Source organism: Myotis brandtii, unplaced genomic scaffold (genome assembly GCF_000412655.1).
Source record: "Myotis brandtii unplaced genomic scaffold, ASM41265v1 scaffold285, whole genome shotgun sequence".
In the NCBI taxonomy this organism is placed as follows: Eukaryota; Metazoa; Chordata; class Mammalia; order Chiroptera; family Vespertilionidae; genus Myotis; species Myotis brandtii.
In genome coordinates, this window is record NW_005360891.1 from 3,238,337 (window position 1) to 3,265,885 (window position 27,549).

General features: G+C 36.7%; 1 long non-coding RNA gene across 1 annotated transcript in view; it reads right to left on the minus strand.

Moving 5' to 3' along the window:
- Positions 1-27,549, minus strand: part of LOC102246546 — a 301,492-nt gene that overhangs the window by 45,707 nt on the left and 228,236 nt on the right. Inside the window, exons 6-8 of the long non-coding RNA XR_001362641.1 lie at positions 16,112-16,263; positions 11,667-11,755; positions 4,964-5,065 (exon numbers count right to left, since the gene is read on the minus strand). This is a non-coding gene — a long non-coding RNA (uncharacterized LOC102246546). The remainder of the gene's footprint in view (positions 1-4,963; positions 5,066-11,666; positions 11,756-16,111; positions 16,264-27,549) is intronic.

A 27,549-nucleotide genomic window follows, 5' to 3' on the forward strand; every position in this document is an offset into this window, starting at 1 on the left:
AAACAGGAGAAAGGCTGTGCTTTTTTCTCCCCATACTCTAGCATGAACGTATGATATGCTATCATGTGCTTTCATTCTTCCCACAAATGATCATTCTAATGGAGTATTTATCCGTCAAGATATTTTGTGAAAGGGGGATTCCTAACCAAATAATTTTGAAACACACAACAGAGTATATCTTGTTCCTACAGATTCACAGGAACATATCTTGGCAGCATGTCTCCATAGAACCCAAATATCAGTATTAATCTTCCAAGGAGCATACTTTGGGAAAAGCTATTTTAGTGTCTATTGTAAATTAAGATTGTGATGATGACACTGGCAATTGCAAGATTGTGAGCAACATACAGACCGTGGCATCACCAGGAGACTACATTCACAATTTATGAATCCCAAAGATATTATCCAACCTTTTATTGCATCTTCTTATCAGAACCAAGCACTAGGATTCCTACAATTTGAAAACACTCCTCACAACATCCCTCATTTAAATGTCATTTATGGACCTGATGAGCTTGAATTTAGTAATCTGAAAGCAAACCCTACTGATGGTGCTTAGGAATATTTAAATAGATAATTGCAACCCCTTATTTTAAGCCAATTATTTATTAAAGCACAGGTGCAAACCTATATATGCAGAAGAAGAGCAACTGTGCAGATTGGCAAGGGAACAAGGGAGGCATGGATGGCTTGGTTGCTGATGGATCCACCTAAGCAAAACTAGCTGTTAGCAAGGGATGCCTGTTCTGTGCTACTCCTGGTTTTAGATTCAATGAGCAACACCAGGGAGCTTGCAGGGCACTGGGGCTCATGCCTCATTGAGTTATTGCTTTTGAAACAAAACCTCTGCCTCCAACACAGCCAAGGGCACCGGAATTCTTCTGTCTGCTTTTGTCATTAATTTTATTCTGCTGGTACTGCCCCGTTGCTAACTGATAATACAATTTAATCTGTGAGAGGAAGAGAAATCATAGCTCTTACTTCCTACAGAGGGCGAGAAGATGAAAAGAGCCTTGCTGAGCCCCTGTTGTGTAGAGGCTGCAAAGGTGTTATTAGATGGAGACAGTGCATAATTCTGATGCTCCTTGCAGCATCAGTGAGCAAATTGTATATGTAGGCAGGTGCTTCTGAATAGCAGAATTGCCATGGCTCTGTGCGGAGGACGAGGTCTGCGTGATGGGTTGGCCCGAAGCCTTTCTCTGAGACAGCTTGATGCAGGCACAGATGTCCCAAGTAGTAATGCGACAGAGCAGCCCTCATGCTGAGAAACACTGTATTGTCTGACTCTTTTCAACACCCTCTGCATATGTTCTTGTATTTTTATATCCATTTTGCCCTCACACTTCACTGATCTTTTTAAATTTGTAAATTAAAAAGAGATGACTCTTTCAGATGAACCTACACTGAATTACCTACTGAAAAAAGGGGCCTGCTATCTAAAGAATGTATAAGCAAAGAGACGACCACCTGATTATCTGGGCTTCCATTAAATTGGCAAACTGGGGACTTTTAAAATGCACACAAATCTTGTTTTTATGGTGTTAGGAAGTCACTGAAACCTAATAGTTAGGAGAAAGCAAAAAGCAAAGCTCTGTTTTGAAATAAGGCATTTACAAACAGTTATAGTCATTCTAGGACCTTCCTTCTTTGCTACTCTGGGCCAGACCTCTCGATACATGCTAGATGATATGCAAAAAGGAGTGAGACTACATTAACATATATAGCATCAGATATAACTGGGTTTGAAACCAAGTCTTTCCAAGAAGAGCTTATGCGACTTCTTAACTTCTTTAAACACCAGTTTCCTCAACTATATAATGGAGATAATGGTGGAACTAGTTTCATAAGAATGTTGTGAAGATCAAGCAATATGTGTAAGTGCTTTATATAGTGTTTGGCACATTGTAATTGCTCATTAAATAATGTCCATTATGATTTTTCTCTAAAAGTGAATAATCTGTCAAGAACTTTAAAAGGTAAAATGCTGGCCTTATGCTCATGTATGTGTATCTGTACTTGTGTGCTTGTACCTACATGTTTTGTTTTTTAACTTAAAGTGAAGATGTGTAAGGGAAATCAACAACATAGTCATCTGAGTTAGAATTTTACCCCTCTGTTCCATTAAAAATGACTTAGAATAAATGTGAATTTGGTTTTCAGTAGTGTTTGGAAGTCACTAAAATGGTGTGGAAAGCAGTGAGAAAGAACTCTGAATTTATAATTCTACTTTTGCCACCAGGTTACCTTTGAAGTGAGAATATTCTGAACAGACTTAGAGAGAAACCAGGAAGTACAAGTAACCCAGAAGCTCTGTGCCCGGAGTCATTCATATTTATTTATTCATGCATTCATTCATTAAATAAATACTAATAACACATCTACCATGATGTCTATGAGTGTTATTAGTTGCAAAAAATAGAGGAGTAAGAGGTAAATCCCTTGTCCTTAAGGAATTTGTAGTCTTGGGGAACAAAAAAGTAAAGAAATGACATTAACTTAACATGAAAGGAATAATAATAAGCACAAATTAGGTTATTTGATTTGCAGAGCAAGTTAATATCTCTCCCTTATTCAACAGAACTGAATGTCTTTATTCATAAATATAAAAAACAACAGCCTGATATTCTGGGATGATTTCATTTCCGCTTACTTTTTTGTTTTACTTTTGCTTGAGATATAGTCTCTCTGTTGAGAATGCCCAACCTGGGATGACATATCTTCGATTTTATATTAGCTTTTAATATTTTTTCTGTCAGAACAACCTGCCATTTCATTTATTAAATGCCATCATATACTAGTACATAGGAGAGGATGCATGGAATTTAAAAGTAAAATAATCGTAACCCATATAAGCAGTTATCATCAAATATTTATTTTCTATATGGTCTGGTATTAGGTAAAAGTACGTTTCAAATTTTAATGGCTTAATATAAAAAATAGACTTGAGGTCATCAGCCTCAAGTGTAGCCATATTGATCAAAATCAATAGTTATCGCTTTTTCTTTCTCTCCCTCTTGCTTCCTTCTTTTTCTCTTTCTTTCCTTCTTTTCCTCTCTTGTTCTTTTTTGATGCTTTTTTTCCTTTCAAACTTGCTTGACTAATCAAATTTATCAAAATAGTCAAGTATTTCTAGTCTCTGAAGCAACTAATAGTCTTATATAAGAGTTAGACCTAAACTTGGATGTTAGCTGTAAAACTTAAAAAACAGAACAACAACAACAAAACAACTATAAACATTTTCAAACAGGAGTGGTTCCCATAAATTCTACAGAGAAGAAGCCACCCTGGGTAGAAAGGCGGTGAGGCCTAGCTCTATTTGCTTCATGGGACCCTACAATGAGTAGTAAAATGAGGGGGTACAGTGACTGTCTAGCAATTTTTAGTAGCAAAATTCTGTTTTTCAAGTGAACTATCACAAGTCCCACCCTGACATAAATAGTACAAAATATAACTGGTCTAGCCAAGACTGAGGGGAGGCGCTGAGTGGGCAGATCCCTGGCGTACCTGAGGAGCCCAGGACTGCAAAGAGTGGAATTGGAAAACCTTTGTGCTAGGAACTCTGGGCTCCTCCAACACTAACCGCATGTGACTGCAGGTCCTAAATAAGTCACATGAAATTACACTTTTTCAAATAAATGGATGCCTTCCATTTTCAATGAAGAAATAACTGAGGTTTTCCTTATGCTTGTGACATTTACTTTCTTTTTTTTTAATCAACAAAACTCAGTGACATAGAATTAATCTCCCTGAAAATTATTCATGACCAGAAAGACATTTAGGCATAAAATATACTGCTGTTTCTAGACTGATAGATGAGGGCTATTGAAAGCAATGTCAATATGTTCCTTATTTAACTTCTTGATTACAGTATGACCTCCCTTCATAAAACCTCTATTGACCTAAAATGCAGGTGACTTTACTCTTAGCTACATTTTCTGTCTATTTATGATAATTAATATCTATACATCAGAAAGGATATGTAGCATTAGAAACAGATCAATATTTGGTCTTTGCATTACTTATTTCGGAAAAGCTTCACACATTTATTTTTAAACTAGCATCATATACTACTGTACTCACTCTGTAGACACCTTATTCATCTATTCACATTAAAGACAGAGAGGATTCCATTTAAAATGTATAATAGAATATTTTCCTTTCTATGTCTCTCATATAAAACAATCCAAGCTGCTTCTTTCAGCGGTGGCAATTCATTGTACTGCAGATGTCAGGGATCAGAAGTGGATAACAGGAGATTTCCATTTATTGGAGCAGATCTCCCACAATATCATCAGATGAAAAATTGCGTGTTGATCTAGGAAGGGATTCATCCCATTGTTACTTTTGTTACAATGATAGATGGAGTTTTTCCTTTACCAATCACAATTCTCAGAGTTCTGAGTGTCTGGCCCACACTAGCCTGTAGGTGAGATGGTGGGAAGGGTTGGGAGTGGGAGCCGCGGGCAGGTTTTTGGAAATGTTCTCCAGAAGGGAAGGTACAGTGCCTGCCTTCTTTTGATTAAAGCACGGATAGCTCTGATAATGCTTGGTAGGCATTTATATCTATTGTTGTGGGTCTGATCTTTCTGGAAAAGTTATTCATTGGGGGTAAAGAATCTTCCTTTACTTCTACTATGTCTCAAATTCCCATAGATCAAACTTTTAATACAACATGATAAAATTTACCCATGGTGCTTAGGTATCTTAGTCATCTTAGAGCTGTCACTCCATTTTCAAACACTTTGTTTTCAGTTTTGAACACAGTGAGCAAATTATATGTGCCAAAAGTAGCCTGAAGGAGCTGTGAAATTCATGGTCCATTTAAAATGAAAAATAAAAACACTAAAATGAATGAAAAGAGCTAAATACTTATTATTCTCAATAAAAAATCATTTATGGGAAGCATGCTTTCTCAGCCAAGTAGTTAAGACATACAAATGATAACCAATAGTATTCAACTCACCTAAAATTTCTAATTCCCCCCAGTGTCTGGAGTACTGTGTTAAGAACTTCAGGGGATGCCTTCAATATCAGGAGGAAAGAAGGGCATAATCCATAGGAATGTCTGCATAGCCACAGGAGGAAAATGTGATATTTTTAATAAATTTGTCATATTTCATGATTAAGAAATGCTGTTTAACGTGTTAATTTATTTAGTTATCCATGAGTACAGTGTTGAACTATCTTATTTTACTCAAAGTTCTTCAGGACACAATTTTGCTTAAAATTTATCATTTTGGGGATTACATTCTGGTTCTACCATATAGTTTGTGTTAGTGTGGATCTCGAAATTATTTTTCAAGTAACAGTTATTTCTTTCATGCTCCAATCAGTTGGCACTTAAACACATTTTTTGTGCATTTTAAACCAACCAAAATGGCTTCTTTTGAAAAGTTTTAGCACTGTAGATATCTTTGGAATTAATGAAAAACTAATATATGAAGCAACCACATAGAATACCTCTGTAATTTTAATTATAATTCTATTGTTAAAACACCATTTATTACATTATTCAATGTCCTACCTATTTTTTTTTTAATGTTGAAACAATTTCTCTTGGAGCCCAGCATCTGGAACACATTTACATGTATTGACTAATGGGTTTGCTCCTAACCACTAAATACTAAAAGCTACATTTTCCATTTTTTGCTCTGGCTGCTAGGAAAGCTAGGTATAAATATCTCCTTCAATTGCTACAGTTTTATTCAAACTTGGGGACTTGATGTAAATGTCTTCTCATTTACAATGCAGTTTTGCCTTTTTTATTGTATTAATGTTTTTAGGTTTATTACACCTATCCCATTTATCCTAAACTCTTTCAAATCGTATTTTGGATATGCTTTATGGTCAGGTAAATGTGTATGGCTTTTTCATCTCATTCACACCCTTTCTTTTTTCCAACTTTTTTTTCTATGTATGCTTTTGAATTAGCCTGAAATCTTCTTGAAAGCAAAAATTAAGACAGGGGCCTTTATACAGATAGTTTATTAGAGAAGCAAGACAAGAGAACAGTAATGAGGGATGAGAGAGAATGAAACAGAAAAGAAGGGAGAGCCAATTTATTGGTAATATTGTGCACTGATTTCTGTAGCGGACTACTGAATCTCAATCCAGCCAAGATCTTCGGAGGTGTCATAGATGTCAGTGGAAGAAAAGACCGGACTCCTGCTATCATCCATCAAACTGTGCTTCCTAGAGTGTTAACAGCGCTCACACCCATCCCATGCTGCTGTATCCAAGAATCCCCAAGCCAAAATGATAGATATATCTTGCTGTCAGGTTATACCTGTGAAAATTCATTGCTGCAGCAGTGCTAGAAAAAGAGTGAGCCCAATGGATATGAAGACGTGTACAAAGGATGCCTTACACATTTTTCTGCTTGGTGGGATACCTATGGGGGCATTGCCTGACTTCTTCTCACTAAGACCTGACCCCACTATGTTGCAAACAGTACTGGGACAGCATACACCTCGCCCCTTCCTTAGTGGAGAGAGAACAGTGCCAAATCATTTTATTTACTGAATAGGTGTTGTTGTTTTTTAAAGGAATCAATTTAACGGAAGGTCATAGGGATATAATTAAGGAGTCCAAAAAAGTCTCCCAGAGGTGAAGACTTAGAATTACCTCATTAGTTTTACTGAGATTTCTGGGGTGGTGAAAATGATTCTTTTTCTGACCTCTCATCTGACAGACACACCTGGAGTCTGTTTGAATAGTAATTATAGTTTGTAACACTTTGAATGATAGGAGCTGCCAATTAAGTAGAAAGGAGAATGCAAAATCCTGGCTATTATTTCCTCTGGTTTTCTCTGCTGTCTTCACCTCCTACCCAATTCTCAACCTCCAGTATTGCCCCCTTTCCTCCTCTGAGAGCTCCTACCAAATACCAAGAAACTGCATGAAGCTATATTTTACTCTCTTTCTGAGTTCCCACAGAAGGATCCATTGCTAAGCAGGTTTTAGACCTGTTGTCACCCATTGGATCAGTTTACTGGATCCTTCATGGAATGTGGAAACATATGTGACAGTTGTTCCTTCTCTAGCAGATGTTCAAAGGTGGGAAGTGAAAAGCCATTGCCTCAGCAATAGAGTTTAAAGTCTCCCAGATCTAGAGTCTCCCTCATCCAGCTCCAACACATACTGGCTGTGTGACCTTTGGGAAATTTACTGTTTTGCTTGGGAGACGGAGACATTCAGTTATGAGGAAACTGAGTATATAATCCTGAAGTTCCCCCAAAGTATAAAAGTCTATTATTTTGTGAAATCAAAGACTGGAAAAGATTATTGAATATTGGGATTTTTTTTTGTAATCCTGTACTATTTTCTTGGTGAAAATGAAACAAAGGTCATTCCATGGTAGCTGTGACTTTAACATGAACAGCAACAAATGCCTACTGAGTTATAAGCACTGCACTAGGTACTGTGTATATATACCATTGAACCACACAGCTTCTGCCTACATAAAGCTTACAGTCTAAAAAATTAGAGTCCATGGGATATTACAGTGAAAAGCAACTCCTAAAATTTATTAAGGCATTGAGAATATGTTTTAACCCCATCAAGCCTCATGTCCTAGTTTTTAAAAATGGGACAGTATATTGCCAGCTGGTATTGCTCAGTGGTTGAGCATCAACCTATGAACCAAGAATTCATAGTTGATTTCCAATCAGGGCACATGTTCAGGTTATGGACTCATGCAGGAGGCAGCCAATTGATGATTCTCTCTCATCATTGATGTTTCTATCTCTCTCTTCTCTCTCTCCCTTCCTCTCTGAAGTCAGTCAAAAAATATATTTTTTTTAAAAAAATGGGGCAGTATATACAGCTAACTCATTTTTTATTTTGCTAGTAGAACCAAACATAGGTTGTATTGGGAATTTGACATTAAATTTTACAGTAAAGGTGAATAGATTAATAGGTATATTTGAGGATATAAAGGGTTGATGTCTTTTGAAGATTGAGTAGCCTTTATATTGTCTGGAGAGAATTATGCTCAATGTATTAATTACAATGTGTTAATTAAGATAAATAGTATAGATGAGTGTACCACTGAGGATAAATTTCAGATTATTCCTAAAAAAATAAATTTATCAATGGGTCTTATGAACTTTTAAGTTTATTATCTTGAAAAACTGAGATACTTAATGCTTAATAGATAAAACATTATTATCTATAAATTGCAGGACAAATTGGGGTCAGTTGGTAAATATGCTATGAGGTCATCAAAAGAAATTTGTGTTTTTACAGTTTTTTCATAGAAGTCAGACATGGGTAACCCTATTTCCTGATCTTAAGTTCATATTGTCCTTTGTATTGGAGCCAATGTTTCTTTTGATTTCTAGGGGAGACATTCACTAAATAATAAGACGTTGATTCTAATTTTATCTGAGTTTATTTCTTAGGTATAATTTCACAAATTTACTAGTATTTTTTTTCTTCCTGTTGCTTCTTTGAACACTTAGTTTACTATATTGGGCTATTCTGGAGGTTGTATACAGGGTGGGGCAAACGTAGGTTTACAGTTGTGAATACGTAAAACACAGAATTTATTCTTGTATCATTATTTATTAAGTATTGTATTATTTTCCATACAAAAAACTTTGAACCTACTTCTGCCCACCTTGTATTTTGATATGTATTTAGAAGGAAAACCTCCCCTCCAGATGAATCATGAGCAGAATACTGGACACTTTTTTTTAAAATCCTCATCTGAGGATATGTTTTTACTGATTTTTTTTGAGAGAAATGAAGAGAGAGACAGAGAGAGAAACATCGATTGGTTGCCTCTAGTATGTGTCCCACCTGGGGATGGAACCCAAAACTGAAGTGTATTCTCTGACTGGGAATCAAACCCATGACCCTTTGACCCTTGGTGCACAGGGCTATGCTCCAACCAACCAAGCCACCTGGCCAGGGCTGGACGCTTGCTAACTTCCTAAGGTCACCATCAAATTCTAGAGGTCCTCATTTTGCACTGTTCCAGTTACATGCTTTACGAATCAGATGCAATATTGAAGATGAGAGTGAATTTAAGGGAAAAATGATGATTCTCACCCAAACCCAAAATAACTTCCTTAGGGAAGGAGGGAAAAAAGAGGGTTAATCACTAAATAATCTAGTATATTTCTCTCTTAATCAGACATGTAAGTAAAATTCCTCTTGGGCCTATTTAGAACTTGATGATTATAATCACACAAAATTATAATCAAGAATTTCCATCTTTTATTAATGTAGTTAACCCTGTTATAATAGCTAGTAGGAAGTAGTTTTTCCAAATGATATTTTCCATGTAAGAACCCCCTTTAGAATTACTGCAGTTCTATCATACTGGTCACCTAATACTGTGATGTCAACTAGCAGACAATATTTGGTTCAGAAAATATCACACACATTAGGATTGGGGTTGCATGTGTTAAATTATACTAGGCCAGCCTTTTAAAAAGCTTGATATCAAGTGGAAAACATTTTTGTTATAAGGATAAACTATCCCAAAAGCTGATATTCAGGAATTATAAGGATAAATGTGGTTGGCCCAGTCTTGTCTCTATCAAAATTACTTTGTTTGAAGGCAAGATAAGAGAAGCTGAAATCTCATTTTCTAAAAGTCAGGTCTCTTATATTCATAAGTTAATTGAAGCCCAAGGCAGACTGCTGCAGAAATCACCAGGATAAAGGAAATGTTTAATTATTCAACTCTTATTTTGTTTTGGTCATTTGTCTTGATTGTGTTTTCAAAGACCATAAGAAAGAGCCACAGATCACAAAAAGCTGGATCTAATGGTGGTGAAAAGAGAATTAAATCCCAAGATAAGTGCATTGTTTGCACTGATATAGGCAAATTATAACCTAAGTTACCCCAAATCACTACAAACTAGATTATTTTTTCTGTTAGTATCAGGAGACCGAGAGATAATGTGAATGTCATGACAGAATATTCTAGGAACCAAGATTTACTCATCTAATTCCAGAAGAGGAATGAGCTAGAGATTATTAGATTAGCAGATGATGATCCTAAGAGCAAACATAATTGCTTTTCTTCTAGATGTGTTTACTAGTCTAGCAGGGAGAAAATAAATAAATGTTTCAATAAATATTATGTGTATTCTTCACCTGATTTTTAATATAGCCATTTGGCCCAGGCAGCAATAAATTCTCCCTCTGTTCAATCCATAACAATATATTCAGACAATGAATTTTGTAGAGTTTTAAATAAATACTTAAATCCTAATGCTAATGTATATTTTGATAGCCTGCTCTTAGTAAATATAGCTAAAGAATTATTTTGAACAATATTTTTACTTTGGTTTTTAGAATAAGATATGCATAAATAATCAAATTCCTTAATTCTCAACTAGAATCTTTCTTAGTATTTCCTCTAAATAACATCGTTGATATTTCCTCTGAGACATACAAGGCTTATATTGACCAGATTGTGCAGGTGAGACATTCTGAGTTTCTCTCTGCTTCTCTCTCCAGGATTGGGAAAGCATCTCAGTTTGCCCTACAATTAAACTCTTCAACAGTCACAGTTTGAGCTTTTCATTTAGCTAATTAGTACTTATTCTTCCAATCGCATTATTGTCACCCATATGGGAGAGGAGCAACAGATTGCATGTCTGTTCCTTTTGATTTTCCTGCTAAACTGTAAAACATGGTGTTTCCTTTCTGGTTTCTTGTCACTGTTCTCTACAACCAAGAGAAATTGTCAGGCAAAGAGGAGGAGTAACTCAATCTCTATGGAAAAGTCTTGATGTACCTGCCTTGACATGTTTGACAATGGTGGGCTCACCTGTACAAAACAATGTGTGTTAATTAAGAATTCTCATGACAATAAAGATAGCAGGCAAATTGTTTTCTGGAAATCACTGATGGCCAATGCCCTATGTATACATCCCTACATTTGTGTATATAAATGTGAATTACAACAATGGCTAAGTTATTTCACCTTGCTATCTGTTTTGAAATAGTAAGACTGTTTTAGATGATATTTTTTGTTTATCATTGATAACAGATAAATTCTTATCTCAGCTATATAGGAGCAGTTATTTATTAATCAATTTCCAGGCAGGAAGGCTCACACAGATGGGACTTTTGAAGCAAATCCAATAAAAGGACGGTCTACAAAGGAGTAAACAGAAGATAAGGAAACCAGGAAAAGGTGTAGAAGCACTCACAGACTATTGGAAAGTGAAAGGCATTACCACCTTTAAGCCTGAAGGAGCAAGGAGAGGAAATAGTGCTACCCGTGCCAGGTGAGAAGAAAGGAACATAAGCAAGATGGGAGCAGAAATACCTTGGCCTCTACTTCTACTCTTAATCTTCATTCACTGCCTAGGAAAGGAGGCAAGTATTGGTGTACAAAGTGAGAAGAAATAAACTTGTTAAATAAAAATACCACTAATGACCTGGCCGGTGTGGCTCAGCAGTTGAGCGTCGACCCAGGAACCAAGAGGTTACCAGTTCAATTCCCGGTCAGGGCACATGCCCGGGTTGCAGACTCGATCCTGAGTAGGGGGTGTGCAGGAGGCAACCAATCAATAATTCTCTTTCTCCCTCTCCCTTCTTCTCTGAAATCAATAATAAAAATATTTTAAAAAACATTAAAAAAACATAAACAGTGCCACTAATGGAGTATAACCCGAGACTATTGTAAAATTCAATTTTACCTTGTTGGCCTGTGTTGTTCAGTTGTGGTCAGAGATGAAGATGATGTAAATTTCAAGCATCTAGGATATAGCGAGCACTGAATCAATTTCTGTTGAATAAAGAAATGGGAAATTTGAATCATCGATTAGAATTTTTCAAATTTAAGTTATAACGCTTTGGTTCTAATTTGACAATATAATAATTTTTATATTTCTAAAACTATTCTTTATAAAATCATTCTTTTTCTTCCCAGTGCCTGATTCTAATCCTAGAGTTAAGCAATCCATATCTCTAAACTCACTGAGTTATGTGGGCCTCAAATTTTCCACTTTCAACCCAGAATGCATAATTCAGATCCACCAGGTGCCCCTTAAAAGAGGCTGGAGGAATCCAGTCCCTGGTCCCTGCATCCCAAAGCAGAGGAACACACTAGTATTGATAGAGTTGCACGATACCTAAATGAAGCATTAAACATTATACTTTTTTCTGTTTTATTCCAATAAGGGAATACTTTAAATTGGAAACTGGCCTTGTGTCAAGGTAGAGACAGTCATTTTCTGTGCTAGAAATACAGTTAAATATAAAAGTGAGAGAGATTTCAATGCAGTGAGAATGAAAGCAGCCCTTTTGATAGATTATGAGCTTCTCTGTAGGCTATTCTGTAAATATCAGCTGATAATAGTAATGCCCATTCAGCGAGTGCTTACTGTGTAGCCAGGAGGGACTGGAGGGGCTTGAAATTAGTTCTTTCTCCCCTACCATTTGAACCTCACAGGTTTTGACCATTTTTTAATGATAATAAACTCAATTAAAATAATAGCCACTATCTATTAGGTGCCTAGTACAGCCTCATTGGTATCCTCTCAATTATCCAAACAATTTTATAAAATTGGCATTAGTATAACATTTTACAGATCAGATAACCTTGCTCAAGGCTACACAGTGAGAGCAGTAGAGGACATAGTGAGTAAGACATAGAGTGTAGTTGGAGCCAGGTTGTCTGATACCAAAACCTTTGCTCTCAACCATACATTGACAACCCTCTTCTGACTCTCATTTGATTTAATACAGTTTTGGCTGAGATTAGCAGAGCTCACGTCTCCCACTTGGCCTTGCAGGGTGCTTAGAACAATAAAATGTAAAATGAGAAAGTGAATTTTTGAACAAAACACTGCCACGGTTGAACAATAGAGAGTGTATTGTCATTCTACTCCATATTCTTGTTCTACTCATGCATATTTTCAAAATGTAGCCAGAATCATTCAACTTGACCAATTGCTACCTTTAAATAGAGGCAGCTCTGAGCAGCAGCATGGGTGACAAAAACTAATTGGTCCAGGTAATCCTTGCTTATTTTGACTGCTGTTTTCCATATTAGTACTTAGTCTCTAATCTAGTGGCACATTTGGCCTTATTTGGCCTTCCTTTTCTAGCTTAGTAGAATAATTCTCCCTCTTTTTAAAAAAAATTTATTTTTAGAGAGAGAAGAAGAGAGAGAAACATGAATCGGCTGCCTCCTGCACTCCCACAAACCATCTACTGGGCATCACACCAGCAACCCTGGCATGTGCTTTGGCTGGGAATCGAACCAGCAACCTTTTAGTGCACTGGACAACACCCAAGCAACTGAGCCATACAGGCCCTGGTGAATGAGTCTCCCTCTCAAACTTTGATTGTCTCATCTTCTCATGTCATCATTGGTAACCGCTTTGAAGGAATGCACTCTCTTCTAAGTCTGGCCACTCAGATACTTCCTTCCAACCAAGCCAATCCCCAGTATAATCACAGGGGGCAAAGTTAAGCCTAACTTTTTAAAAAAGAAAAACCTTTACAGAATTAGACATATTTAAGTATGTCAATTTCCACCTATTCTCTTCAAACAAAGTTTAATGAGTTTTTGTTCTATAACAAGTATTTTGATCCCTAAATTTCTATCTAGGGTTCTGTTTTTACATATATCAGAGAACAAGACTTCTTGTAAAATGCTTTATAGTAAATAGTCCACTAATTTCTAACAATGCTTAATAATAATTTTTAATATAGGCAAAGAGAGGAAGGTCTCAAAAAAAGATCTAATCTACATACTCACCTCACGAATTCTAGAATGTTAGAGCAAGTGATGTAAAAAAAAACAACAACTTGCAATGAAGAGAGACAGCATGTTCAGTGGTTAGATACATGAGCTGTAGGGTCAAATCTCCTAGGCTCAGATTTCACCTGTAGTAGCTACTAGTTGTATGACTTTAGACAAATTTCTCAACCTATCTTTCCTTTTGTTTTATCTGTAAAATGGCAGTTATTATAATGATAGCACCTAGCATATGGGGTCTTAGGAGAGTTGAGTGATAAGACATTAAAGCATGGGAAACTCTTAGAGTAATACCTAGCATAGGAAGTACTTGATACATGGCAGCTGTCATTCTAACCAGCAACTAGCTATGTGACTATTGCAAGTCACAGACCTCAGGAGCTCACTGTCTACCTCCTGAATCAGCATCAGCCTTTGATCTAGACGTCCCTGCTGTCTCTGATAAAATATCCTCTCACTAGAAATAGGCTCCCTTGACCAAATGGTGACCAGTTAAATTCTCTGACTGGTGGCATCTCACACATTTTAACATTTCTAAGCTCTAGTGTGAATCTCTTCACTCTTATTATTCCCCATGCATGATTCGAAATGTACTACCATTTGTCGGGTAGCTGCAGTAACTCCTGAGAAACCTCATTCTGTCACTAGAGATACAGCCTTTGAGGATTTGTCTGTGCCGTGTGTCACACTTTGCAGCCTTCACTTTAATTGCTCAGCCAGAGTGGTTGTCTTCTAAAGAGAGGTCATCCTAAAACCTACACAGGTAACGTATTTCCCTCTTTTTTCCTGTACTCTCTTTATGGGCTCCCTTCTCCTTTAGGATAAAAGACAAAAAATCATGGAGAGAATCCATTCAAAATCCCTGCCCCTTTCCTCTTCTTTGTGACAGGAGGATATAATATTTGAGTTCAACATGGGAGGCAGGCAGATGTAATATCCTGATTCTACCACATATTCACTGTACAATGCAAGGCATTTTCCTTAATATCTTTGAGCCTCAGTAAATAAGGGATATTGTGAGGGTGAATTAAACGAGACGATGCCTCTAATTGTATATAGTAAACTTCAAAAGTGGTATCAATTCTTGCTGTACCTCACTCTGTTTTTCCACGTTTCCTCTCTGCAACTATGTCAAGATCTTTACACTCATTTATTTATCAGTCTATTCTCCACTCCCTCCCCTGCCCTGAAAAGCACATCCTCTTAGTGATCTACTCTGAATCCTACTTCACCACCTGATATGCTCAGATTGTGTACCCTGCTTTTCTCATTAGAACACTTCTGCTTTGGTAATTTTCCATGTTCCTTTCAAAACACTTATTCCAATCCCTCTGCTTGATTATCTGCAGCTCCACACAATTGAAAGCAATTACCATTCCATTCTGTGCTAATGTACGGGAGTACAGCTTCAGTAGCTGCTCTCACTTGCCATAAAGGCCACTTTTCTGAAACACGAGGAGAGCTCCTACAGCCTCTGGTGAGACTGAGATTGGGGCTGATGTAAAACCTGCCCAGCTGCCTGGGACGGATGCTCCCAGCACAACCACTGTCCCTGCTCATTCCAAAGCCTGAAGGTTCGGAAGCTGAAAGGAGTCCCTGGTACCAGCCAAGAGGGAGAGAATCTAAACAAAGTACTCAAGTCAGGCGAGGTGGCGAGCACAGAATAGAATAATGCTTGAGGATATGGGTTTTAGAATCAGACAGGTTTAAGGTCAGATCCAAGCAACACTGCTTTCTACCTGTGTGACCTGGAGCAAGTTATTTTAACTTTTCTGGCTTTTGTTTTATCGATTTAAAAACATGAGGATTAACAGAAGAGTACCCACTTTTTAAAGAGATTCTATGCAAATGGCATAATGCATTTGAAAGGGCTTAATAAATTGTCTGGCATATTATATTATTATCATCATAATTATTATAAACATATATAGCTGCAGACGTACGTACATATGTGAAGATATGTAAACATATATGTACACATACATCTTCAGCTGCATGTCATATTTATAATTATGATAGTAATAAAATGTACCAGACAATAATTATATAAAATATTCATTCATCTCCTTCTCTACTGCCGTGATGCCTCCTTAAGAGGCTGTTACGCCCTCCCTGAAATAAAAACAGCTTTTAACTGGTCATCCTGCTCTGCTCCGGCATCTTCCTACGCTATTATCCAAAAAGCTGTTAAAGTGTTTTTTTTAAACATGTAAACTACATCATGTCACTCTTCTAGTCAAAATGACTTTCCATTGCATTTAGGAAAAACTCTGCTCTTTGACAAGTCCTCCTCGTGTGGTACCTCTTCTCCCCACTCCTCAGCTACATTTCAGCCCCATTAGGCTTGCAGGTCCAGGTGACCTATCTCTTCCCTACCTGAGGGCCTTCGCACGTGCTCTTCAGCAAACCATGTGCTTGTTATCACATTCCATTTCTTCTGGTCTCATCAATGTTTCCTCGGAGAGATCCTTTTTCACCTTCCAGTCTTCATTCCCCTTTTGCATTCCTCTGTAGCACTGTGAATTTCCCTTTAAAAAAATATTTTTATTGATTTCAAAGAGGAAGGGAAAGGGAGAGAGAGAGAGATAGAAACATCAGTGATGAGAATCATGGATTGGCTGCCTCCTATTGAGGATGGAGCCTGCAACTTAGGAATTGAACCATGACCTCCTGGTTCATAGGTTGATGCTCAATCACTGAGCAACACCAGCCAGACTGAATTTTCCTTTAGAAAGCTTATCCCTATTTGCCTTTCTAAATTTATGTGTTGGATTCTCTTTAATATCTGCCTCATGACCAGTCTGTAAGTACAGTGAGCACAGGACTCATATCTACTTTGTTCATTTCTTCAAACCAAGTCTCTAACCCAGAGTCAGACACATGGCAGATGCTACAGGAATATTTGGAGAATCAGTATTGAGTGAAAATGACAAATATAGGCAGGAAGCTCTTTCAGCTCTTGCCTTATCATACTTAACACCCTCAGCAGGATCTTCACAGTAGCAGTAGCTATGGTGGGAACTGCTGCTGTGTGCCAGCCCCGTGCTACACTTTTTTATGTATGTTCTATTTAATCTTCAACATCATCCTACCATACTTTACAGACAGAGCAGGCAAGAAGTTTTAAGTAGCCTTAACCGGTTTTGCTAAGTGAATAGAGAGTCAGCCTGGGGACTGAAGGGTCCCAGGTTCGATTCCAGTCAAGGGCATGTACCTTGGTTGCGGGCACATCCCCAGTAGGAGGTGTGCAAGAGGCAGCTGATCAATGTTTCTTTCTCATCGATGTTCCTAACTCTCTATCCCTCTCCCTTCCTCTCTGTAAAAAATCAATAAGATATATTTTTTTAAAAAGAAGTTCTAAGTAATGCTATTAGAAGCATGGATTCTTAAAGTTACTCATAAAAAGGTGATTAACACCTTGTCTTACATTTCTTCAGCACTCAAAGAGCCCAGGGATACTCTGGGATAGGCCCCAGAAGTATTACTTTGTATTCACTCAATGATCCAGTTTGAAACTTTCACTCAAGCATTCCTATCCATGTTTCCCTTATCTTAGGAGACTTTAAAATATTTTGAAGATACTAGTCTCATGTGGTGGGTGACAATAATATATCTAATCCCTCATAGGATACAAGAGTAGGTTATCAAAGATAGCTGTCAATCTCTTTAGAGATTGCTTTAGCTGAGGAGAGCTGCTTCATCCAAGATCATATGCTTCCCAGAGAGACCCTCATCTAATGATGGACAGAGGCAGGGATATAAAGGTCCAGCTATTACGACTACAAAGGGCCATCTCTGATGAGCTATTTTAGCTCCCAAGCTTCCCCTGGGTTGGCGGAAGACATCACCCAGCCTACCTCACAGTGTGATTTCTCCTTCTGCCCATTCCTGATTCTCCCCTCTCCCTCCCAATGAGGATGATGATGGTAGATGTGGTAGTTGCCTCCCAATGTCTATTATACACTTTGCATTTGATAATACAATTCCAAATTTTAGATGGGAATATTGAAGCTCAGATTGAAGAATTTATTTCCTGAAGTAATGATTTCCTTGCAAGTTGATATAGCCAAGGCACTATGTTTTGGTCAAGAAAATGTAAGAAAAATGGTTTTTTAAATTTTATTTTTCAACTACATTTAACATTCAATATTATTTTGTATTAGTTTCAGGAGTACAGCATAGTGGCTAGACAATCCTATACCAAGTATTCTCTCCGATATTTCAAGTACCCACATGTCACCAAACAGAATTATTACACTATTATTGACAATATTCTTCCCTATGCTATGCTTTACATCTCCATGACTCTTCTCGTAATTACTAATTTGTACTTCTTCAGCCTTTTTCACCCAGTCCCCCAAACCCACTCCCTTCAGGCAACCATCACTCTGTTCTCTGCACCTATGAGTCTGTTTCTACATTATTTGTTAATTTTGTTCTTTAGATTCCATATATAAATGAAATTATATGGTATTTTTCTTTCTTTGTATGACTTATTTCACTTAGCATAGTACCTATTAGGTCCATTCATGCTGTCACAAATAGTAAGATATTATTCTTTTTCATGGCTGAGTAATATTCCATTGTATACTCTCTAGGACAGTGATGGCGAACCTATGACACGTGTGTCAGGTGACACATGAACTCATTTTTTTGGTTGATTTTTCTTTATTAATTGGCATTTAAATATATAAAATAAATATCAAAAATATAAATCTTTGTTTTACTATGGTTGCAAAGATCAAAAAATTTCTATATGTGACACGGCACCAGAGTTAAGTTAGGGTTTCTCAAAATGCTGACACGCCAAGCTCAAAAGGTTCGCCATCACTGCTCTAGGAGATGGAGCAACATGCTAAGCATGGCAGCAAAGCAAAATAAGATCCTGGAACTCGATACACACGAAGCTACAGCACCAGCCCAAACTATCTACTACTAGGTTTTTCTTTCAGGAAAAAAATAAACTTCCATTATTTAAGCAACTTTTGGGAAAGGTTTTTGGTTTAGTTTTTTATTTATAGCTAAATCTAAACTAAAATAATATACAAGAGCTATGGGGTAGAAGGATACTGACAAAGGGTAGAAGCAAAGGAAATTTCCAAGATGAAAACAAACATTCCAGGAAAAAGTAAAACATGTTTACTTGGCCTAGAAAGCCAATTGTTCAGATAAAAGCATGAAAGCTATTTCCAAGAAAATACGTGGAACTAATAATTCATCTGACATGTTTGATTATCAAGAAAATTGTACTGAGAGGCATTTTAAAGAGCTATTGGAAACTGAAGAAAACTTAGATCTTCAAAAACAGCTAAGTGAAAAATAAATAAAATGTTAGGAATTTAGTAGCTACCGAGGAAATGAATTGTATAAGAAATCAAAAGCATCATAGCACTTTACCTGGTATAGCATAAACATCAATTATGTAGTTGTCACAGTGAAAATACTGAATATTCTTTTAACTAAAAATTGAAATACAGTAGTCCCCCCCTTATTTGTGGTTTTTCTTTCCTCAGTTTCAGTTTCCAGCAGTAAACTGCTGAAAATATTAAATGGAAAATTCCAGAAATAAACAATTTAAGTTTTAAATTTGGTACCATTCTGAGTATCCTGATAAAAATCTCAAGCCGTCCTGCTCCCTCCCACCCAGGACATAAATCATCTCTTTGTCCAGCATATCGACATTGTACATCCAGCATAATAGATATTTTGAGAGAGAGAATACATTCACATAACTATCATTTTAGCTTATTGTCATACTTGCTCTATTTCATTGTTAGTTATTATTGTTAATCTCGTACCATGCCTAATTTATAAACTAAGCTTTATCATGGATATGTATGTATGGGAAAAATACAGTATATATAGTGTTCAGTATTATCTGGGGTTTTAGGCATCCACTGTAGGTGTTGGAATTTATCCCCCAAGAGGATTTGTCAATATAAGGGGGAACTCCTGTATACTGAGATGATGTGATGGTTAAGGGAGGAGAGGAAAATTGTGAGTGAAATCCTCTTATACCATAATAGAACATTTTTGTTGATGAAGAAATAAAATGTAGTATATGCATATATTTTTAAATTACAAAGATTAGTAACTAGAAAACAAGTCAAAAAGCATTTCCCCCTGGGGTGTAAGACAAGGGGATTGAATGAATGTCATAGTTATGTCTTTTAACACTATATTTATTTTTTGCAAATATTTGTTTGCATCTAATACTTTGATAAAACTAAAATTTAGCCTGGCCAATGTGGCTTAGTGGTTGAGTGTTGACCTATGAACTAGGAGGTCAGGGTTCAATTCCCAGTCAGGGCACAAAACCAGGGTTGCAGCTCGATCCCCAGTAGGAGGCATACAGGAGGCAGCCGATCAATGTTTCCCTCTCATCACTGATATTTTTAGCTCTCTCTCCTTCTCCCTTCCTCTCCAAAATAAAAAAAATAAAATTTTTTTTAAAAACCTAAAATTTTATTTTCAAAAAATGAGGGAACAAAATTGAAAAGGGTTAAGAGGAAGGCCCAATGAAATGTGAGAAATAGATAGCAGGAAAGATTGAAGCAAGTTGGAAGCCTGAGAGTGCTTTAAATATTTTCACAATGTCATTTCTTATCACATGATATGAATAAAATCTGAGCTATGACAATTATAATTATTGCAATATACTAAAATTTCCCAAGAGACCTTTAGCTTTCTGCCAGTTCACACAAGCTAAATGTCCTGAACTTTCATTCTCAGAATTAATGTTCTTCCCAGAAGGAAAGATCCGTGCTGCGTTCATTTCTAGAATTTGCCATGTTACATGCTACTTCAAACTTCAAAAGACATTTAAGATCCAGGATTGCCAGGGGGAGGTTTTTTCAATATCAGTTGACTGCCACAAACTCCATATTAAACTGCTAAATGATTAAAAAAGGAAAAGGCCTTACCCATTCTTAACACAACATGAAGATTTTGTAGAACTTAAAGAATTGATCAGGTTTTCCTTTTGAGGGCTAACTTTTCCTCTTTGTGACTATATGTAATGTCTTTTAAAATATTGGTCCCAGAATTATGCCTTTCATCTGGAATCCCTGATTTACATTACTTATAGAATTGCTGCTTAATGGATGAAATGAGCATGTTTTATTGATTTTTAATGTAAAATATTTCCTGGCATTTTTTCCCTATGAATTTTTCCTGCACCCCCTTTTGTTTACCCATAACACATCTCACCTGTCACTATTATTATGAGTCTTGTAAATGTTTAAATATGAGATGTGTACTTTAGTGGGGCTAACCAAAAGTTTATTCAAGTTTGTTTTCTAAATCAATAAACTCTGACAAATACTCGACTATTTCAAACTTTTTAAAAGATGTATGTGTGAGAAAAAAGAGATTCCAGGTCTGAGATTCATGACTATAACACTCACACATTTCTAGATCATGCATTTCCAAATATAAATCATTTTATCTCCTGAAAATAAGAGTCTAAAAAATATTATCCACATTTCTACAAACATCTAAAAATGTGCATTAATTAGGTAACAACTTACCCTTCCCCCCATAATCAAACCATTGAAAGTCAGCTTCTTTAAGGGTAGCAGATAGAACAGGAAAACCCCTTGAAATTGTCAGAAGTGCTAACCCCCTCCAGTGACTGGGCTCTCTCAGCTCAATTAAAAGAGAAATAGCAAGCATATCTGGTCATGAAATGTAAAATATTTATGAGGACAAAAGACTCGTAACAGTGTCTTTCACTATTAATTCACAGCTAGATGGATGAAATAGTTTGGAGTCTTTTTTTAATATATATATTTTATTTTATTTTTACAGAGAAGAAGGGAGAGGGATAGTGAGTTAGAAACATCGATGAGAGAGAAACATCGATTCAGCTGCCTCCAAGGTACATGCCCTTGACAGGAATCGAACCCGGGACCCTTTGGTCCCCAGGCCAGTGCTCTATCCACTGAGTCAAACCGGTTAGGGCAGTTTGGAGTCTTTTACTTCATTATAATTTCTATGACAAAATGTACCAACTATTTTTCTTTTGGTTTAGCTTGACCCAATGACTGCTTGAATTCCTGATGATTTTAAGGTAGTCTGTTCCCTTCATCCCTCAAGAGAACTTGGATCTTCGGTATTGTTGAAAGAAGACAGAGGACAAGGAACTTCTCAGTTGACTAAAGACCATCAGCACATTGTACTTAGAAAACCAGGCATCTAACGTGATTCAGTTGAGCAATTGCATTAAATTCTAATTAAGGCATCTCATGAGTAGTTGAGTGAGCTCCAAGATATTTAATCCACAATTGCTTGTGGACTAAACCATTGGTTCGTCTCTGACACTTTTAGGAAGAAAGAAAAGATAAGGATAATGTTTCTTTTCAAGCTAGCCTGGCTAGGTTGGGACAAACCGGAAAGTAGAGATCTTACTCATGTGTCCCTCTGTCTTTGAATTCCCAGCATCCAGCATTGGGCCTGACCAGAGTGTGTGCTCAATCAATTTCACTAAATGTGTGAGGCAATAAATGTGATGTGCAGACTGCAACATAACTTTTAAAAAATCACAACTACAGCTACACAAAGGGTGGAAAAATTAAGTTCCCTATACTTGAAATTTGAAATTTCATTTGTCTTGGTATTATTTGAAGACAGCATCTGTTCTTATTATCCTAATCATAAATCTTGAAGAAATGCATGTAATATTCTCATCTGATATGACTATAAGAAATATGTATAAAAATAGAAATGAGGATTCTACTTGGTTGACAGAATTTGGTAATGAGTTAGTCTGCCCCCACAGTGAGGGGGAGATAGAATAATATTGTAATGATCCACTTAATTATTTCTAAAGTATTTTTGATAGATGGATGTTACAGCTTAGCAGATGTGACAGTGACATTGATTCTTCACAGTGACAGACTTTCATCACATATTTTACAGTTCATAATAGTGTTTTTCCCCCAATATTTAGCCTTCGTTTCTACTGCTGCTTAAAGTAGTTGATTGTCTTAATTTTTAAAAGAATGGGTTTTGTCTTGAAGGCTGAGACATACATTACATTTAATTCCCATTACAATCAAAGAAAGACAGAATTCTTACCGTGTAAGAGCTCTGGCTCTGCCTCACAGAACTAACACTCCACATCGCTATTCGTTTCTCATTTGAGTGAAGCATCCATTCTAGTTAATTTTTGTAACAACCATCGCCAGAAAAACAAATTCCCTTTTCCTAGACATACTGAAATCAAAATGTTAAGAAGAACCTAGGGAATTAGGCTCAGTTCGCTTATACATTTTACAAAATAAGAATGCTGTTTGTGGAACTGCCATGTTCATGGTATTTCATGATGAACTTGCTCTTCAATTCTTCCGAAGCTTATTTTCCTTTTCTTATTCTTATTCTGAAACCCATTAACCATAAAAATGAGTAAATTTCCCTTTGTGAAATAATTCCTTCCTTTTGGTTGAGGACATTGTGTGTGTGTGTGTGTGCACGCATGTGTGTTTAGATATTTTTGTTTTTTAAAGCAAATATGGCATTTATTTGTAGCTTTTTGTTTTAGCTATAACTGTAGCAAAAAGAAACAACTACATGGTTTGATATATTTTAGATTTAAGTTCTTCATTTATCAATTGATATATATATTCACTTATAAATATGAATGAGCTTTATGAGTTGAGGTCCACTTACTGCCTTTTACCTCCCTATTTATAGACATTGTTTCTCCTTAAAAAATTATTCGATTTTTTTATAGAGAGAGAAGGAGAAAGAGACATCGATTTGTTGTTTCACTTAATTTTGCATTCATTGGTTAATTCTTGTATGTGCCCTCACTGGGGAATTGAACCCACAAACTTGGCATATTGGGAAGATGCTACCAACTGAGCTCCCAGGGCAGGGCCTGTTTCTACTTAATTTATACTGGAAACTATGTTACAGCAGGTGTCAGATTCTAATAAATTATCCACTTATTTTACACCTATGATGAGATAGGCACTATTTTCAAACCAGGGAGAGTCAGAGAAAAATTAAACCTGGCATCTACCTCAAGGAGTCTAATGAGATAGAAGAGGCATGAAAACATGTCACATTTGGGTGCTTTCATAGATATTAGAAAACCCAACGCAATCTAGCAGTTTGTTGACTCAAATACCATGAAGATGAAAGGCAAGAGGAAATTCACCTCAATTTAACTCTGACTTTCATTCTGTTTGTGATTCTTTGGCCTCTTCCCTCCTCCCATGAGTCAGCTTTATTTTCAGGCTAACTTACCTTGTGGTTCTCAGCAGAAGCAGGGACTACATGCTTCCTCCTCAACCACTGACCAAAAGTTTGCACTTTACCTTGATTGGACTATTTTTGAGCCAAATGTGGTTGGAATTGGCTTAGGACTGTTTCCTTCTTTTCCCTTAACCAATTGCTGTAGCCTGAGGGAATGTGATTAGACTTATTGATTTGTGCCCTTGAGCAAAGGGTAGAGTTAATTTCTCCCAAACCACAAAGCTGCTGCACAATAGAGGAAGATGGTAACCCAGAGGAAAATACAGGTATTGTTACAGAAGAGAATGATGGAAATTGATATTGGTAAGGCAACCAATGAATATGTGATTGGATCTAAATAGCATCAATTCTCCACCCATTCCCACTTCAAATTCAGACTAAGCATTTTATGATTATGGAGCTTGATTGCAAAAATGGTTCTAATTGCTCTACAGCAGTGGTTCTCAACCTTCCTAATGCCGCGACCCTTTAATACAGTTCCTCATGTTGTGGTGACCCCCAACCATAAAATTATTTTCGTTGCTACTTCATAACTGTAATTTTGCTACTGTTATGAATCGTAATGGAAATATCTGATATGCAGGATGTATTTTCATTGTTACAAATTGAACATAATTAAAGCATAGTGATTAATCACAAAAACAATATGTAATTATATATGTGTTTTCCCATGGTCTTAGGCAACCTCTGTGAAAAGGGTCGTTCGACCCCCAAAGGGGTCGCGACCCACAGGTTGAGAACCACTGCTCTACGGGCATAGCAATGTGACTTGGTAGGTCTTCACATCAAGAGGTAGAGTCAATTCTACTATCCCTTGAACCTCAACTACGCTGGTGATTTAATTTAACAAAATAATGCCTTACAAATAACTGTGGCCAGCTCTGAGCTTTGTGCTTCTCCCACTCTCCTGGAACCCTGCTGCTCCCTGTGAACACCTTTGGTCTAGTCAGCTGGAGGATAGGAGACCACCACGGAACAGAGACAAGCTATCCAGCCCAGGCCATCCCAGTGGTAACAGCATTTACCTCAGAGACATGACTGAGCACTTTAAGACCAGGAGGGTCTGGTGAGGAGGTAAAAGCAAGGGTTATATAGGGCCAGGTCTGCTTAGTCATGATTCTGAAACCCAATAAACTCTTAAAACTAAAAGGTTTATTAATTTGTAGTAAACTCATTTTGCAGCAAAACCAACTCTGAACTTATGAAAGGCCACTAACACTATTTCTTTATCCAAACTGGTATAACTATCCATACTTTTTGTTGTAAAAGATAGTAATATGTTTGACCACAGGGTGCCCCCTCAGATCCCATTGCTGATTTTATAAAATATATTGTTTATGCAAAGTTTTAACTTTCTAAATTATAAAAAGAAAAAACTAAAATCAAATCAAAACCAAAAAAATAAGTGCAAACAAAAAAAATCACTTTATCTTGAAATATATGTCTTAATAATTTAGGGAACCTGAAAATCCATTTTGCACAGAAAAATTTTTAGCCATCCTTTCTACTTCTTCCCATCTGAGATGTTTTGATTCATAATAAGAAATATGTATTTGGTACAAATCACCTAGTCTGCTATTACTGGAAACAAATATTTAGTTCCATTATCTTTGACCCATACAGATGTAAAATATTTTAAAATTTAAAATATTTTAAATTTTTGAATGAAATTGGGATATCTGACTTTTATTGATATCTGAATTAACTCAATACAAAGAGCAGATAAAGCAGTTAGAAAAAGCACTTGCTCTCAATTTGGCTACAGTCTTCCCTCACTCCTATTGTCTGTATCCAGCCACTCTATTTAAATAACATGTTTGCCTGGCCACTGTAAGTATTATTATTTAAAGAAAACTTTCAAATCTAATATGATTTTTCGTTCCTAAAATTTTGATAGTAAATGCAATCTTCATTACTCTAAATTTTGGTTATTTTTCTTTTCTACCATCATTCAGAAGAGCCAGCTTGGGGCACAAAGTAAGTCATATTCTTTGTACTATTCCCATTATATGACTGGGCCTCTATCCAGACAATTCTAAGAATTATTTCCCAACCTCTCTGATAACTCCAAGTTCACTAAGAATATTTATTTATAATCAGTCATGATTATACTGAAGAGAGAAAACTGGAAAGCATCCTCATTCATCATTATAAAAGGCAGTTAAAAGTCCCTCCACTACCTTTGATTCACATGATAAATTTACTTCTCAGAATCTATTTTTCCATTGATTAACTTAATGTGATCATGATTATTTTCCCAGCTCTCACAGAGTATAACAGAAAAATATGAGATACATTAAAAGTTATGGAAGCTCAAAATCATTAGACTTTAATATCATTTTACTAGTGTCAATCATTTTGTAAGCATAGAATAAGGAACCACTGTTGCCCATGTTTTTTACTGTCTCATGCCCATGTGTAGCCTTAAATTTACAGGGAGAATATATTGGTTCTCAAGCAGCTTAAATTTTATCTGGGAAGAGAGACCACATCAAAAGCAGTAAAAATATACATGGCATACTTCTATAGATATAAAATGACAGTATAAAAAAGTGTATTATGCCACTAGAATGCCAATTGGAAGCGTAATCTGATGTTGGGGATGTTGAGCAAGAAAGGCTTTTGAAAAAGTTCTTGGGTCAGATTTTGAGGAAAGTTTTAGACAAGGATTTATAGGAGAGAGAGCGCAAGTGGTATTTTTGCAGAGCTTTTCCTTTCAGGAGTTCAGTCAGGCCACACTTATTCTTTTTCTGCAAGACTTTGAAGGCTATTTTGTAGTATGTTGGCACAGAGTTGATATTTTTTAATGCTCAAAAATATGTAGACAGTCAAGTGTACTATATATAGAAATGAGAAAGAATAACATTGGTAATCATCTCTAGTCTCAGTTCAGTCTTGTCATTTTCCTCATTCTATTCAAAAGAAACATTGCACTTTCTGCAGGAGGTAATAACACATTTCATACATGGATACTGACATTGAGGAGCTTACAACTTCCCTTAGACATTTAGGCTCCTAAGTGAGAAATTAAACAATATGCAGTAGCCACCTCTGTTACAGGTGGGGAGCGCTCCTTATCCCCACCTGTTTCTGGGAGATGTGGGTTTCTCACAATATCACAAGGAAAGGAATTTTCTGAGACTCACAAGAGAGGATGAGTTATTGCAGGAAATTTTATTTCTGTGGAATTAAACCCCTGAGTTTCCAAGGTTCCACTTCCCTTCATCTCACCAAGGAAGAAGTCCCATTTTGCTTTCCGCAGACATAGGATTAGAGTTGTTGCCCAGAATTTCCGTTCCATGTTGGGACACAGTCCAATCCAGTACCAGGCCAGCTTAGTTCCCTGCTGCAGTTTATCAGCCCACTGCCTGTGGGTTCCGAAGGGCCCACAGCTATGGAGGGAACATGAGCAAGAGAGCCAGAAGCCAAGGGTCAAGAGCTGCAAGAGCCAAGGGAGTGAGAATTCTTTGGTCTGAGATTATGTATCCCCAAAGTTTCACAGGTTTTTAGTGACTCTGCCCGCTCTGGCTAATGATCTGTTTCCAGGTTTGACT